This window comes from Heterodontus francisci, chromosome 2, assembly GCF_036365525.1.
Source record: "Heterodontus francisci isolate sHetFra1 chromosome 2, sHetFra1.hap1, whole genome shotgun sequence".
In the NCBI taxonomy this organism is placed as follows: domain Eukaryota; kingdom Metazoa; phylum Chordata; class Chondrichthyes; order Heterodontiformes; family Heterodontidae; genus Heterodontus; species Heterodontus francisci.
The window spans coordinates 120,109,570-120,127,717 of record NC_090372.1 but is presented as its reverse complement, the minus strand read 5'-3'; the positions used below and the strand labels follow the sequence as shown (position 1 = coordinate 120,127,717).

At 45.1% G+C, this 18,148-nt stretch overlaps 1 protein-coding gene across 2 annotated transcripts in view; it reads left to right on the top strand.

Annotated features, from left to right (window-relative positions):
• vps50 (VPS50 EARP/GARPII complex subunit) overlaps window positions 1-18,148 on the top strand; it is a 321,852-nt gene that overhangs the window by 23,377 nt on the left and 280,327 nt on the right. The window lies entirely within an intron of this gene.

The following is an 18,148-nucleotide window of genomic DNA, read 5'->3' as shown; positions in this document are numbered from 1 at the left end:
GGTCTGTTTCTGGCGAAGGTGGGACGTGTACAAATTGGACCAACGTCCTTGCTGGAAGGTTTGTTAGTGCTGTTGGGGGTTTAAACTAATTTGGCAGGGGGATGGGATACAGAGTGGAGATACAGTAGGGGGTGATGCACAGCCAAATATAGAAGAGAAATTAAGTCAGTCTGGAAGGCAGAGAAAATATAGATCTGTTAAGGCTCAAGCGAATAATGCAAGGTTGGATTGCCTCTATTTTAATGCAAGACGTCTTACTAGTAAGGCAGGTGAATTGAGGGTGTTGATTAACATATGGGAATATGATATTGTTATCACAGAGACATGGTTGAGGGAAGGGCAGGACTGGCAGCTCAGTATTTCAGGATATAGAATCTTCAGGTGTGACGGGGATGCGGGGGGGGGGGGGGGGTGTAAAAGAGGAGGTGGCATTGCACTCTTGATCAAGGAGTCAATTACTACAGTAAGGAGGGTTGATATCTTAGAAGGTTCCTCAAATGAGACGTTATGGGTGGAACTTAAAAACAAAAAGGGAGCAATCACTTGGCTGGGAGTGTACTACAGGCCTCCAAATAGTCAGGGAGAGATCGAGGAGCAGATATGTAGGCAAATCTTGGGTGTCAAAATAATAGGGTAATAATAGGGGATTTCAACTTACCCATTATTAACTGGGATAGTCTTAGTGCAAAAGGCCTAAAGGGGGCTGAATTCTTAAAGTGCATACAGGAGAGCTTTTTGAGCCAGAACGTAGAAAGTCCTACAAGAGAAGAGGCAGTACTGGACCTAATTCTAGGGAATGAAGCCGAACAAGTGATAGAAGTATCAGTGGGGGAGCATTTCGGGGATAGTGACCATAACTCTGTAAGATTTAAGGTAGTTATGGAAAAGGACAAAGATGGACCAGAAATAAAAATACTGAATTGGGAGAAGGACGATTTCAATATGATAAAACAGAATCTGGCCAAAGTGGACTGGGAACGGCTACTTGTAGGAAAGTCTACATCAGCCCAGTGGGAGTCATTCAAAAAGGAAGTAGTGAGAGTTCAGGGCCAACATGTTCCCGTCAAGGTGAAGGGTAGGACCAACAAGTCCAGGGAACCCTGGATGTCAAGGGATATGGAGGATTGGATAAGGGGGGAAAAAAGGAGGCTTTTGGTAGATTCAGGGAGCTGAAAACAGCTAGGGAACGGAGTTTGGAGTGGGGACCAAAAACAATGGCTTCAGTCTTCCCAATATTTAATTGGAGGAAATTTCTGTTGTTCCAACAGTAGTTTGGATAAGCAGTCTGATAATTTAGCAGTGGAGGGGTTGAGGTAGAGCTGGGTGTTGTCAGCATACATGTGAAAACTCGGGCTGTGCTTTTGGATGATGCCATTGAAGGGCAGCATGTAGTTGAGAAATAGGAGGGGGCCAAGGATACCTCCTTAGGGGACACCAGAGGTAATAGTGTGGGAGCAGAAAGAGAAGCCATGGCAAGTGATACTCTGGATGCTGTTACAACCGACTGCTCCAGTCAAAGCCCCCAATCAAAATATACGATTCTGATTGTGGTGAGAGAAGCACACGATTAATTCAATCCCGTTGTTCCACAGGTCGCCTAACGTATCATTTAAAAACTTTCCAAGTTAAAGAAAGACCCAGCCAAATTGTACCATCTATTAACCCCCGTATGAGGCTTACCAAACCAGGTGTCTTTAATTAGAAGAACTAAATTCTTAAACACTATGAAGATATAAACAACATTTAAAATAGAAAAAATTAGATTCTTTGCAAATTTACAGTCCAATGTTGCTTGAAGTCCTCACAGTTGTCTGATGCGGGAAAAAGGTCCTTCCACAATAGAACAGTCTGCAGTCTAACTCCAACAGTAGGTGATGCTTTCCTTCTCCAGTGAATTTCAACAATTAACGACTTGCAAACACTTTCAATAGAATTAATCTGACTTTAGATTTTTTGAGGGATAAAAGATTATCGCAGTCTAACTTCCCTTCCTTCAGTTCAAATTACTAGAGATCTCTGTTTTGGCTTGACTTTTTTAGAATTTTGAGAGATAATCTTTATTCCTTCAGTTTAAATGGTTGAGAGTTCTTTTTCCAGGTGCTGTCACCACAGCTGCCTGTCTGTGTTCTATAAGAACAAACTGTCTTCAACTAAAAAGCCAGTTCAAAATTGAATTGTAACAAATGTATGGCTTGATACTCCCTTCCAGTGGCTGTATCTATGATAAGAATGCACCCTTTGAATCACAGTCTCCAAATGGTTGTTTCTAAGGCAATGAAAATGCACCTCCCTATAACTCCTGAGACTTGCTGGTTCTTAAAGCAATATTGATCCTTTGCAAGCCTTAAAGGCAAACTGCATATTCCCGGGGAAAAAAAACTACAGGCCCATGACAGTGTGATAAGAATGGAACCAGGGGAAACTGGTCCCTCCCAGCTGGATGATAATGGAGAGGTGTTGAGGTATATTCTATCTTGCCAAAGGCTGCAGACAGATCGGGAACAGAGAGTTTACCTTTGTTATAATCACATAGGATGTCATTTGTGAATTTGTGCCTTTGATGAGGCATATGGGATCCTGAGCTTTATAAATAGAGGCATAGAGTACAAAAGCAAGGAAGTTTTGATAAACCTTTATAAAATACTGGTTTGGCCTCAACTGGAGTATTGTGTCTAATTCTGGGCACCATACTTTAGGATGGATGTGAAGGCATGAGAGGGTGCAGAAAAGATGAAGGACTTCAGTTACATGGATAGATTGGAGAAGCTGGGGTTGCTGTCCTTGGAGGAGAGGAGATTTGATTGAGGTGTTCAAAATCATGAAGGGTTTGGACAGCATAGATGGGGAGAAATTGTTCTCATTGGCAGAAGGGTTGAGAACCAGAGGATGCTGATTTAAAGCGTTTGGTAAAAGAACATATAGGGACATGAGGAATACCATTTTTCCACAGTGTGTGGTCAGGATCTGGAGTGCACTGCCTGAGAGTGTGGTGGAAGCAGATTCAATCGTGGCTTTCAAAAGGGAATTGGATATGCATCTGAAGAGAGAGAATTTGCAGGGCTGTGGGGGATTGCAGAGAGTCAGCACGGACACGACGGGCTGAACAGCCTTCTGTGTGATAACCATTCTAAGTAATAATATGAGACAACATTAATACTCACTCAGAAAGACATGGGCTAATCCAACTCCGATTTGTGAATGGTTAGTTTCGTCAGATAAACTTAAGAGCTTTATGATGAATTAGAAAGATAGAAATTGGTAAGGGAAATGCAGTGGATATGTGGATAAGGATTTTTAAAAGGCTTTTGATAAAAATTAAGGTGTACAGTATTCATAGAAATGTGACAGCAGGAATAGAAAAATGGAGATTCATGGTTGCATTTCCAATTTTTTTAAACTAAATGCGCAATTCCTGAATGGAGAGTGCTTTGGAAGATTAGAGCTATAGCATCTGCCATTTATTTATTTTATTATTTTTATTTATTTAGAGATACAGCACTGAAACAGGCCCTTCGGCCCACCGAGTCTGTGCTGACCAACAACCACCCATTTGTACTAATCCTACATTAATCCCATATTCTCTTCAACATCCCCACCATTCTCCTACCACCTACCTCCACTAGGGGCAATTTACAGTGGCCAATTTACCTATCAACCTGCAAGTCTTTGGCTGTGGGAGGAAACTGGAGCACCCGGTGGAAACCCACGCAGACACAGGGAGAACTTGCAAACTCCGCACAGGCAGTACCCAGAATTGAACCCGGGTCGCTGGAGCTGTGAGGCTGCGGTGCTTGCCACTGTGCTGCCCATCTTCCTTTAAAAGCCTGGGGTGGTCCTGGGGATTTGTCAGTCTTTTGTACCTTCATTTTTTTTTTCTAATGTTGGAAAATGGGATTAGAATAGATAGGTGCTTGATGGCCGGCACGATGGGCTGAAGGGCCTGTTTCTGTGCTGTATAACTCTATGACTCTAGTGACCTGGCTTAGTCTGGGATTGATACTTTGTATTGTGCTACATAAATTACAACAATTGTAGTCAAGCCTGCAGTACTCCCAGCGTTCACCACTTCAGTCCCCCTTTTTGGCCCTAGGCTACTAGCAAGATGGCCAACTAATGCCAACTAATGCCAAGTGATCCTTGCTCCATCACTGTTGGCCAGACTGGTGGTTAGATTTGCATGGTTACATTTTCTAAATTATGTATAACATCTCAATTTAGGTGCCAGGGTACAACATTCAACCATAAGTCTGTTGGCAATTAGCAACTGCACCTCTACCAGTACATGGGAATCAATTCTAATCCAGGGGTTAATTTCCACCCTAATACCCCAGTCCCAAACCACCTCCCACCACGATGCGTGCTCCAGATTTGTTACCACTTCCTCTCCCAGTTGCTTGATCTCTTGTTGGATTCAGTGATACTGCTTCATTGCAGTCCAGGCCACTTCCCTCTCCTTCAGTAGATGCTCCAGCAGTTTAGGGATTCACTTCCCCTCAGAAAGCAGGTATTTTAACAGATCCTCCGTTAGATCATCAGTTATGCTCATCCACTCCCTATGGGGAGGCTGGATGTGAGTTATCGCCGAATTTCCGATTGTCGTTGGGGTCTGGGAGTAGAAGCAGAAACTCGAGTTGATCACTGGGCAGTACCGTACTGGTATTGAGGGTCACTGGTGATCTTGCACTATTCCCCTTCTCCATGATGTGCCACCTGTATTGGTTCATGGCAAGCGCTGGAAATTTCAAGGGTACAGTTTAGGGTGGTATTAAAATCATGCACGGTTTTCGACCCTATCCCTATGGGATGTGGACAGACAACATTATTCCCGACACCTAGCCAGCAAGATCCCACAAGGAGGGAATCTCTGGGTAGTGTATTTGGGTATGAGGTGGTACTTTGGCCAATTGCTATCTCCCATGATCCCTGTATCCTCTCCCCCGAGAAGGGTTTGGATGCCCCTGGTTCTTTAGTGTTTTGCTAGCATCTTGGTTAAATTCAAATCTAACTTAAAATTCCATTTAAACATTGCTTTTCCCAATATGATTTCAAAGTCAGGAAGCTCATTATAGCTAACAGCCGTAATTCATTAATAAATACCGACTGGCTGTACACAATTATTCTAGCAATTCAATTTTTTCAAGTTGAGTTACAGTTGAATCAATAAACCTGGCTGTGCAGTTCAGCCATGAAGCTAGCCAACGTGCTCATGTACACAATGGAGTCTAACAACCTCTCTCATTCAGGATAAAAATAATGAAGAAATTACCCAAAATGGGACCCAACATTCACGTTGGTCAGACAATAACAGAACTTGAATAGAACTTAATCCAACAGATAGAATAGGAGTTATAAAGTTAGAACTACAGTGGGTGATACGCGGGATTTATGCATGACTGCTTTAAGTATAAAGGGAACCTTCATTGCCACGCTTTGCAACTTCGGGCACTGCTGTTCCCCATTCCCAACTGCCCTGATTTACTGCTTGGGCATACTCGTTTATTAACTGACATTTAGCGTTCCATGCTTCCGATCGCAATTGGCATCGCTCAAGTTGTTAAAGAACAGTCCTTGTTGGGTCCCCCAGTCAAACGACTTGGTTCCTTCTGCGCTCATGGTTGCCAGATATATCAGCAATACAGCGGCTTTCATGGTCCTGTAAAGCGAGAACATAGCAGACGCCAGACTTCACCGGTTAGTCCTTATTATTCTTTGCATTTCCAAACTCCTTGATCTATGTCCAGTGTTTCCACCGGCCTTTCCCTTCCACATCCACACGTACAAGTGTTGCTGGTCATCAGGACCTCGTAAGGTCCTTGCCAGTGAGATGCTAGGCCTGGTTTTGCAAGTAGGACCCTAACAATCACTTGATCCCCTACTCCTGGTAACTTTTAGAATAACTTCCAAATTCTGATGTTCCCTACTTAACCACATTCGAACAACTTTAACTTGCTGCAAAAGTTTGAAAGGCTAAAATTGGGTTTCTGCTGTACTTTTACAAGGCTCCGGACTTATCTTTATATTTGGAAAACAAACTGGAACGTCATCCTCAGTTGCCAATAGTTTGTGCCAGTATGTCTCAGTTTTAAAATTGCACTGAAAATCACAAACTCAAACACACAAACATCATGCGCCCAAATAAAATAAATAAATCCACACACACCCACAGACAGAAAAGAGTAGCACGTGCGTTTAAAGAAGGGAAACAGAAATAAATCAATTACGTTAATTATCCCAATTCTCCCCTCTTCTGGTAGTGCTGAGTAAATCTCGCACCTGTTCAGCTTCACTACACCTCTGCTTCGACAGTTCTTTGTCTGCCTCCCTCTTTTCCCTTTCCCTTGATAAAACTGCACAATATGCCTTCAGTAACTAAAGGCCAGCTTGGGTCTGAAAATGAAACCTGACCCGAGCCCGACAGAACATCCGACCCCGAGCCCAAACCTGCCCGAGTCCTTTTTTTCCCACACCCGACCCGATCATCAGTTAACTTACCTTCTGTTTTTCACTTTGTTGCTTATCTGCAGAAGCTTAAAATAACTGTAACAAAAGCACCTTTCAAGTCCAAAAAGTACTTTCCGAAGGTGGTGATAGAGCATGTCCAGCCTGGCCCGACCCGACCCAAGCCGAATGCCGGACCCAGAAGTGCAACCCCACTCGAACCCGACACGTCGACGGGTTTGGGTCGGTTAGCTGGCTTTTATCAGGAACTGCACTTTTGCAGCCCAACGAGTTGTCTCTTCTGTATGTGTGGGTAGTTCCTCCTCTTGTTTATCCCTTTCTTTCTGTAATTGACTCTTTTCCCTGTCAACTATGGCACACCTATCTTCCTTCTCTTTCCTTAATTTACTCAATTCTAACTCCGACTGTCTACGCTTTTTCTCCTGCTTGCACTTAGCCTGATACGCCAACAGCCAGACTGCTTCAATTTATCTGTCTTTACATGTGGACCCCTGCATCTACTGTTCTGCCTCATCGACTGGGTTGTCCGAAATCTGTACAACCTAGACCCACCCTATAAATTTCACTGGCACCAAACAAAGCTTGCTAATAACTTAAATACTCCTCTTTATCGTTGCTTCTTTTAACTTAGTTCAAGATGGCTCCTGGGTTGGAAGCTCCCTAGGAAGCTCCCTTGCTGTTCAACTCGATCCATGGCCATCTGCTCCCATCCCTAACGTTTTCTCCCCCAATCTGCCCTCTTAAACTGTTTAAATTCCCCTGGCTCTTTAAATCAGTTCATTTTAGCCCTATCTAAAAGTTAACAGTTAGTTTAGTGTATGTTACCTGGGCCCACTGCCCTCCCCCAGCCACACCTGCTCTTTGTTTTCTCAATGAAATTGATCCGGATGAAACTGACGAGAACAGCTGCCGATACTTCAATCTCCGATCCTGCTGTCTTCACAGTCCAGAGTGTCTGCAGCCACGGCATGCGGTCAGTCCATTGAGGTGAAGAAGGAGCTGCGGGACCCGAGAGAAGTCCTGTGAAAAGGTGCCCCGAACACCCAAAACATCCACGAACGGCCCCCCCGGCCGCAACTTCAAAGCGCCCGCGGGAGATGGCTTGGAGAGCATCTGCAGCGCACTGTCGGCAATGCTGCATGCCTTTATTTAAACCACTGCAGAAAAAAAAAACCCTTAGCAAATGTAATCACCTCTAAGTCTGCCAAATGATGCTTCACCTCCCGAAGGACGTGGATGAGCTTTCCGGACGTCGATGGTGGGCACTGAGGAAATGGCTTATTACCTGCACCAGATTCCACCCCCCCTCCCCCCCCCTTTACCCCCCTTCCACCCCCCCCACCCCCGTCCCCTTCCCTGCTCCACCCTCTCAGCTCACCCCCTCACAACCCCGTCCCAGCCCGCCCCCCCCCTCGCACCATCTTCACCCCGCACCCCCTTCCCCTGCACCCCCCCCACCCCCTCCCTCTACCCCTCCCCCTTGCATCCCCTCCTCCCACCGGCACCATCCTACACCTGTGTAGGGGCCCCAACAACCCCACTGCCTTGTGGGCGTCTCGGGAGAGACCAAGGCTAAGGGAGTAAACCCTAACAGAAAATCCGGAGCGGAACCCCGTAGGCGGTCATGTGTCACCTTTGGCATGTTTCCGGCAGTTCCTGCAGCCATACTGGTGCCAAACGTCGTGTCCTGCACTCCTTTGGACCCCACTAGAAAGGCCGAGAGGGGGGTTTTGACGACTGGGCAACTCTCAACCTCCATAAATTTGCCCAGGCATGCGCCATGGAGAGGTCACTCCATAGTTGCCTCACAGCGACTAAAACAACACGGAAGGCAGCAGTTACGGGTTATAAGTCCAGAGAAGAGCCTGTCACTCCAGAATTGGCCTTTATAGCCACTCCAGGCGCTGCTTCACAAACCACTGACCACCTCCAGGCGCGTATCCATTGTCTCTCGAGATAAGGAGGCCCAAAAGAACCTTTTAACTTACACCAATTTAATACTGCTTCACTCAGACGCTTCACACACATTCACATTTACCATTCAACAATTTCTGAACACGAAGAGACCAAACACCAACGTAGACTTACACACACACAAGTTTTTCTTCTTTTGTCCTTTCAACAGCATTTTAGACTACTGTGGTACTTCCAATGTAATTTCTACCTATCATTTCCTGAAACTTGTTTCTGTCTCTCGACTTGTTTCTGGACTGTCTGTTAATTTGTTTCTGCTTTTGGAAATGTTTGTGGACTCGTCGACAGAGTCCCATATAAGAATTGATTCTGATAATCGCTTTATCCTTCAGACCTTTCTTTTGGCCCTTCCACCATGCTTTTGTACTTCTGGGGGGTTATTAGTTTTCCACCCATCTTTTTTCATTTTACTCGTCAAGTTCTCATCTGCTCTAAACCTGGTAAAGGACCCCGCCAGTCCTCAATCTAGACCTTCTGTGCTCTAGGTCATTCTGTCAGGGTGTGGTCTGCTTGAGCAGGATACCTGCAGGATATCCTTTAAATCCCCTCGGTGGTATTGACCTGTGGGATGCCCTTTAAAGCCCCTACACGGTATATGGACTGAGGATACCCTTTAAATCCCCTGCTCAGCTCGACCTCTTGTGAAGGTCTGTTTTGTGGTCTCTCTCAGCCTGGTCTCCTGCGTGGTAACAGCCTTCGGGATACCTCAAAATCCCCTGCGCGGCTTTGTCTACTATGTGGCTCTGCGCTGCAGCTTTCTCAGCGCATCTCTCTGCCCGGTTCTCTCAACTTGCGACCTACTACCTTGGCGCATGCTTTGATTGCTCGGCACTCGAGTCTCCAGGCATTGGTTCTTTGATACCCACTTAAAGTACCAGTCCCGCGACTGTGAGGTAGACGTTTCCTAACTATGGGTGGTAAAATAAAAGGTACTCACCTCTTGATTGGTTTCCTCACTGTTGCAGTCCCAATGTGGTGCATCCTGCTGACTACGCCAATGTAAGGGTGAGGGCTTGCCCTAATACCCAAAAACGCCTCGAAAGTCGGATGTCTTGTATAAACGAGGGATCTTTATTTGCGAGCGTTCTAGGAGAAGTCCTAAGCTCACGAATGGTTGTAAGGGTTCTGCTAGTACGTTGTTCCAGTAGTCATTTTATACAGTTTTACAGGAGGTTTACTTGAGCTGTTTCGTAATTACATCATCTCCCATCTATTGACTTCCCTGATCTCATCCTGTCTTGGTTATATTATTCACCTTGCCAACCTCTTGATTACCCTATTCCTAGGATTCTTAGGTATTCATATAATTCGGGTGTTCCCCCTCCTGAGCTCGTTACCTTCTGATTAGGTAATTCATATAATTCGGGTATCTAGCAGGCAAGCTTTCTCAAGTTACAGGGACCTAAGCTATGTCAAGTACCCCATGATCCCCATACGCCAGGCTCCTCTTACGCTACTTAATGCCAATAATGCTAATTTTGTTCTCAGTCAACCAGTCACAACAGCAACTTGCATTTAGAGTCATAGAATTGCACAGCATAGAAACAGGCCCTTCAGCCCACCGCGTCCATGCCGACCATAATGCCTATCAATACTAATCCCACCTGCCTGCATTAATTCCATATCCCTCTATGCTTTGCTCATTCAAATACCTGTCCAGATGCCTCTTAAAAGTTGCTACTGTTCCTGCCTCCACCTTTGTGTGAAAAATTTACCCCTTTGATCCCCTTTAAACCACCTCCCTCTCAGCTTAAATCTATGCCCTCTAGGTTTAGTCACCCCGACCATGGGAAACAGACTCTGGCTATTTACCCTATCTATGCCTCTCATAATTTTATATACCTGTATCATGTCCCCTCTCAGCCTCCTTCGCTCCAGGGAAAACAGACCCAGCCTATCCAATTTCTCTTCATAACTCAAGCCCTCCAAACCAGGCAACATCCTTGTGAATCTTTTCTACACCCTCTCTAGCTTTATCACATCTTTCCTGTAGTGCGGGGACCAGAACTGCACACAGTACTCCAATTGCGGCCTGACCGACGTTATGTACAACTGTAACATGATGTCCCAACTCTTGTACTTAGTGCCTCGGCCGATGAAGGCAAGCATGCCATACGCCTTCTTCACCACCCTGTCTACCTGTGTTGCCACTTTCAGGGAAATAGGTACTTGCACCCCAAGGTCTCTCTGCTCAACAACACTCACCAGGGCCCTACCATTCACTGTATATGTCCTGCCCTGGTTTAACTTCCCAAAGTGCATCACTCCGCACTTGTCTACGTTAAATTCCATTTGCCAATCCCTTGCCCACTTTCCCAGTTGATCTATATCCTGTTGTAACCTTAGAAAATCTTCTTCACTGTCCACTATACCACCAATTTTGGTGTCATCTGCAAACTTACTAATCATGCCCCTACGTTCACATCCAAGTCATTAATATATATGACAAACAACAGAGGGCCCAGCACCGATCCCTGCGGCACACCAATGGTGACTGACCTCCAAACTGACAAACAACCCTCCACTACCACCCTCTGCCTCCTATCACCAAGCCAATTTTGTATCCAGTTGGCTAGCTCACCCTGGATCCCATGTGTTTGAACCTTCTGGACCAGCCTACCATGCGGGACTTTGTCAAAGGCCTTGCTAAAGTCCATGTTGACAACGTCCATTGCCGTACCCTCGTCGATCCTCTTGGTCACCTCCTCAAAAAACTCAAATTCGTGAGACATGATTTCCCACGCACAAAGCCTTGCTGACTATCCCTAATCGGACCTTGCCTTTCCAAATGCATATAAATCCTGTCTCTCAGAATCTCTTCCAATGACTTTCCCACCACTGATGTAAGGCTCACCGGCCTGTAGTCCCCTGGCTTATCCCTGCTGACCTTCTTAAATAAAGGCACAACATTAGCTATCCTCCAGTCTTCCGGTACCTCACCCGTGGCTAACGATGATACAAAAATCTCTGCCAGGGCCCCAGCAATCTCCTCCCTTGCTTCCCATAGCATCCTAGGATACACCTGGTCAGGCCCTGGGGATTTATCCACCTTAATGCGCTTCAAAATCTCCAGCACCACCTCCTTTGTAATGTTGATATGCTCCAGGATATCGCTGTTTCCTCCCTTGAACTCACTAGCTTCCATGAGCTTCTCCACGGTAAATACAGACGAGAGGTATTCATTTAAGACCTCGCCCATTTCCTGTGGCTCCACACATAGATTACAACTGATCCTTAAGGGGACCAACTCTCTCCATAGCTACCCTTTTACTCTTAATATACTTATAGAATCTTTTAGGATTCTCCTTTATCTTATATGCCAGTGAAATCTCATGGCCCCTTTTCGCCCTCCTAATTTCCTTCTTAAGTGTACTCCTACATCCCCTATACTCCTCGAGGGACTCGCTTGTTCCCAGCTGCCTATACCTGACATATGCCTCCTTCTTTGTCCTGACCACACCTTCAATATCCCTCGTCAACCAAGGTTCCCTAAACTTGCCAGCCTTGCCCTTCCATCTAACAGGAACATGCCGGCTCTGAACTCTTCCTATCTCACTTTTAAAAGCCTCCCACTTGCCAGGCGTCCCTTTACCTGTAAACAGCCTCTCCCATTCAACTTTTGAGAGTTCTTGTCTGATGCCATCAAAATGAGCCTTCCCCCAATTTAGTACTTCAAGCTGAGGACCATAACTATCTTGAAGCTAATAGAGTTATGGTCACTGATCCCAAAGTGCTCCCCCACTGACACATCAACCACCTCCCCAGCCTCATTTCCCAAGAGGAGGTCGACTGTAGCTCTTTCTCTAGTAGGGCCATCCACATACTGCTTCAGGAAACTATCCTGGGCACACTTAACAAATTCTTCCCCATCTGATCCCTTAACACTAAGGCAGTTCCAGTCAATATTTAGAGAAGTTAAAATCACCTACTATTGCAACCCTATAATTCCTACACCTATCTGTGATTTCCCTACATATGTGTTCCTCCAATTCCCTCTGACTATTGGAGGGCCGATAGTATAATCCCATCAAAGTGATCACCCCTTTCTTATTTCTGTTCTACCCATATGGCCTCGCTGGATATTCCCCCCAGGATATCCTCTCTAAGTACTGCCCTGATGTCCTCCCTAATCAATAGTGCAGCGCCCCCTCCTCTCTTACCTCCACCTCTGTCAGGCCGGAAGCATCGGTCCCCTGGAACATTGAGCTGCCAGTCCTGTCCATCCCTCAACCACGTTTCCATAATAGCGATAATATCACAATCCCATGTAGCGATCCATGCTCTGAGTTCATCTGCCTTGCCTGTAAGGCTTCTTGCATTAAAGTAAATGCAGCTTAGCCTACCAGACCTTCCACGCTCCCTGTCCTGCCCCTGTCCGGCCTGCCTACTGGACTTGCTTGCTTTAACCTCTAAATTTGCCTCAACTATCTCATTGGAGAGACTACTACTTTGGGTCCCACCCCCCTGCAATGCTAGTTTAAACCCTCCCGAGTAGTACTAGCAAACCTCCCCGCAAGGATATTGGTCCCCCTCCAGTTTAGATGCAACCCATCCTTCTTGTACAGGTCACCTGTGCACCAGAAGAGATCCCAATGATCCAAGTAGCTGAAGCCCTCCCGCCTGCACCAGCTCTTCAGCCACGCATTCATTTGCCCAATCCTCCTATTCCTATCCTCACTAGCATGTGGCACAGGGAGTAATCCTGAGATTACAACCCTGGAGGTCCTGCTTTTTAACCTTCTGCCTAACTCCCTATATTCACTTTGCAGGACATCATCTCTCTTCCTGCCTATGTCGTTAGTACCAATATGGACCACGACCTCTGGCTGCTCACCCTCCCTTTTCAGAATGTCCTGCAGCCGCTCCGAAATATCCTTGATCCTAGCACCAAGGAGGCAACTTACCATCCTGGAGTCTCGTTTGCGGCCACAGAAAAGCCAATGAGCACCCCTTTTGATAGAATCCCCTATCAGTATAGCTCTTCCACCCCTTTTCCTCCCCTGCTGTGCAGCAGAGCCCTCCGTGGTGCCACGAAACTGGCTGTTGCTGCTTTCCCCTGGGAGGTCATCTCCCCCCAACAGTATCCAATGCGGTATATCTGTTTGAGAGGGGGATGGCCACAGGAGACTCCTGCACTACCTGCCTGTGCCTGCTACTCTGTCTGGTGGTCACCCATCCCTTTTCTGCCTGTGCAGCCAGTATCTGCAGTGTGACATCCTCACTAAACATGCTATCCACAACGTCCTCAGCATCACGGTTGCTCCACAGTGAATCCACCCGCAGCTCCAGCTCCGTAATGCGGGTAGCCGGTAGCTGCAGCTGGATACACTTCCTGCACACATGGTCATCAGGTACACTGGAAGCGTCCCTGATTTCCCACATAGCGCAGGAGGAGCATATCACGTGTGCGAGCTCTCCTGTCATGACTTACCCTGAATTACTCACTGAATTAAAAAATACTAATTACACTAGCGGCCTTCTTCTACCCACTCCAATCTAAAGTCATTAATAAACTGCACTGAATTAAAAAAGAAACACTTTAGTAGTACTCACCTTATCACCAGAGGTTTTTTTTTCAACAAAAAACACTTTCCCTTTTTTTAAAAGATATTTAAATGCACTAACAGCAGTGACTCTCCAACCAATCACCTTGCAGCTCTCCTGTGACATCACTGTTGGCTTTTTTTTTTTCAAAACTCCAGCCGCTGGAAGAGCTCCACTGCGCTCCCGGAAGGTAAGAGACTGGACCCCGATCTTCGGGCTCGATTGATAGGCTCCGCTCTCGGCGTTCTCCTCACAGGTCCGCTCCTCTCTGCTCCGCTCCCGGAAGGTGAGAGACTGGGCCCCGATCCTCAGGCTAGATTTATAGGCTCTGCTGACGGCGTTCTCCGCTCCGCACCTTTAATGTCGTAAAACGTTAAAAAGCACTTCACAGGGATGTTATCAAACCAAATTTGACACAGAACCACAATAGGAGATATTAGGGCAGATGACCAAAAGCTTGGTCAAGTAGGTAGGTTTGTAAGGAGGAGAGAGATCGAGAGACAGAGAAGTTTAGGGAGGGAGTTCCAGTGCATAGGGCCTTGGCAGCTGAAAGCACGGCTGCCATTGGTGCAACAATTAAAATCGGGGATGCGCAAGAGGCCAGTATTGGAGGAGCACAGATATCTGAGGGTTTAGGGCTGGAGGGCGGTTACAGAGCTAGGGAGGGGTGAGATCATAGTGGGATTTGAAAACATGGCTGAGAATTTTAACATTGGCTTCTGGTCCAGAATGCCTCAGTGTAGGTCACCATGTACATTGGTGATTGGTGAAAGGGATTTGGTTTGACTTTTGGATGAGTTTATGGAGGGTGGCAGATGGGAGGCTGGCCAGCTGAACATTGGAATAGTCAAGTCTGCAAAGGTTGAGGATTTCAGCTACAGATGGGCTGAAGCAAGGATGAAGTCAGGCGACCTTACGGAGGTGTAAGTCGGCGCTCTTGGTGATGGCATGAATATGTGGTCAGAAGCTAATCTTGGGATCAAATACAAGGTATGGTTCAGTCTCAGACAATTGCCAAGGAGAAGGATGGAGTCGGTAATTAGGGAATGGAGTTTGGCAGGGACTGAGTGTGATTGATTATAATCCTAGCCCCTTTTTTGGGACCATCTGGATCAGGCACACTTCTTAGATGATCACTGTCAACTTAAGGTTGAGAAAGACAGATTCCAAAGATACTAAATGGGTCTGAAGGACTGATCTAACTCTCCCTAAAGGACAGGAACCAGCTGAGAATATTACCATCTTCCAGATAGCCTTTTTAATTTTCAACCAGATTATAATAACACTGATATTACGAGGGTCCAGGAATCTCTCAGTACTGTACCTCCTCACCAAAGAGTGCATAGAGACAGGTTCACGAGTTAGTGATACAGCTACTATGTGAGACAATATAAATTCTAAATTATGTAAAAAATTATTGAAGAACCGAACATGAAATTCACAGTTCGTGAGACAGTCAATTGCAATGTGAATAGTTCGAGGAAAAGATAGAAAATACAATGTAGAGAAACCAATTTTTAAAATCCAAATATTGTTACTGTGATCATTTTTGTTAATGATTAATTAATTGGCTGTGAAATGCTTTGGAATGTTCTGATGACGTGAAAGATGCTAAATAAATATAAGATTTTTTTACATTTTTTTATATTCCTGTAAAAAGTTATATTATCTAAGGTTAGATTTCGATCAGTAAAGAGGGAAATATTGTTGCATGTAAATCCTCATTCTCCTTTTCTTTGCTACAAAACCATGATCTCTTCCTGTTATTTTTCTTCCTTTTTTCCTTGGTTTCATGCACCAGTCATGTTCCAGTATTTTGTGTATGAAAAACAACCCAGTAATGCTGTCAGACTAGCACCACCGCCTCACTCGCAGAGTGATTGGATTCTGCTTGGTTCTCGTCCACAGCAGAGGTAGGGACATCTGATTAGGGAGAGAGTAAACGCAAACACACACATCCACATCACACCACAATATTGGTGGTTCATTGTTTTGTGCAACTTCTTAAAGGTTTCCTTGTTCTGCTATGTTTAATAGCCAGGGAGCTATCTATTGTAATTGAACGCTTCATAATTGAACCTGTCTTGTTTCTGTTTGTATTATTGTACATTGTAGATAATGCTCTAGAGCTTCCCCATCTCATGTTCAAGTTGCTTCAGTACTGTTTTCTCGCCCATATCACTGAAATTACTGTGGTTCAGGCCAATCATGACATTCTTGCAACTGAATGTGAAATACTACCTTCCTTGTGCTGTTCAACCTCTCTGGTATTTCGCGTAGTACACCACTTTCCCTCCTTTTTCTATGGTTCACCTCCATGGCACCACATTAATTTGATTCCACTCCTACCTGTTGTCAGAATGCTGTAATTGGTAAAGTTGTAAACCATATATGGTTAAGATGAATATTAATCAAAGGGCAACAGGTGAATCATCAATCCCTTTACTTTCATTCCCCAACGAAGGACCAACTGGAGATTCACCTTCCGTTTCATTAGATGCCTAAAGTTTTACCAGGTGGAGAGGTCAGCCAATCCAAAACTAAATGTGATATTAAGTGCTGCTGGTGCAAGCTGTTTATGTTTGATGTTGCTGGTACTGTGCAAAATCCCCATTAGAGGATTGATTCATTGCCACCGGCAAGTATGTTGGGTTGTTTATTGAGCAAGGTTGTTCCTGGTGCTTTTGTAGTTGGAAGCAAACCTGTGGTACAAAGGGGACAGGAGAGTTTTGGTAGCAACACCTAAGCAGTATTTTGTTGCCTGGGATTGTCTAATGCGTAGTATGGTTTGCTGCAAGTACTGGAAAATGTTAGTTCTGTTGTGTTCTTTTTATTGTGCTAATGCTGTTGTAACTCTCTAGATGGCAGTGCAGCATCAGTAATGAAAACTTGATCGATCTGCAACTTCAAGACTTATGTAACCTGCAATCGATTTTAAACCTCACTACTAAACAGACTGGTTGACCACATTGGCACAAATGCACTGAAAGTGCATTGAGGGTTAATAGTTTAGTACTTGCAATATTTTAACATTTTGTAATGTTCATTGTTTAAGCAGAGGCTAGGTTCCAAGAAATTTTCATAAGGCTTCAAATTAGTATTCTTGCCACCTTGAACAGCTGCCCATTTTACATGGTTTTTTTTTGAGCTGATGTCTGGGGAAGCGTGATTCTGCTTTTCAAATATAGATATTAGTATGAGACTCTGCTCCTTTCCAGGTCATGGCCTGTAAAGAAACACATGGATCCTGTACAGATTAGAAAGTAAAAATGATCACAAATTCACCTTGTAGCTGACACATATTCCTCCAAATTCTTATTCTTCTACATGCCTTGACTTGTTTGTGCTGAAAACATGTATTTGAATCATAGAAATTAAAGCACAAGAAGAGATTTTTCAGCCTATCAGATCTGTGCCAGTGTTTGTTGGTTATTTGGGGCTGTCTAGATTAGATTAGATTAGAGATACAGCACTGAAACAGGCCCTTCGGCCCACCGAGTCTGTGCCGAACATCAACCACCCATTTATACTAATCCTACACCAATCCCATCTTCTTCTTCTTCTTTGGCCTCCTTGTCTCGAGAGACAATGGGTAAACCAATCCCATATTCCTACCAAACATCCCCACTTGTCCCTATATTTCCCTACCACCTACCTATACTAGTGACAATTTATAATGGCCAATTTACCTACCAACCTGCAAGTCTTTTGGCTTGTGGGAGGAAACCGGAGCACCCGGAGAAAACCCACGCAGACACAGGGAGAACTTGCAAACTCCACACAGGCAGTACCCGGAATCGAACCCGGGTCCCTGGAGCTGTGAGGCTGCGGTGCTAATTTCCCTGCATCCTCCTTTGTTACTATCAAATACCTAATTCCCTTTTAAATGATATAGACTTTGTTTTTGTAGATATTTGTGCTAAAGCAATCCTCTGTGTGAAAAGCAATTCTTGTAGCTTCTGCTTTTGGGCTTGTTCATTGTACCCATTCCCAAATCATCTACATATGCAGTGAAACATGTAAATTAGGGACACTGATTGGACTTGCAACAGGTACCCATTTTTTTCCCCGGGTGTTCTTATTTTCAAAATGGTCATTGTATGTACGATGCATGCAGGATAGTAGTTTTAGCCAGTTTGTATGCAAATAGTTGGCAGTTGGCTAGATAGGC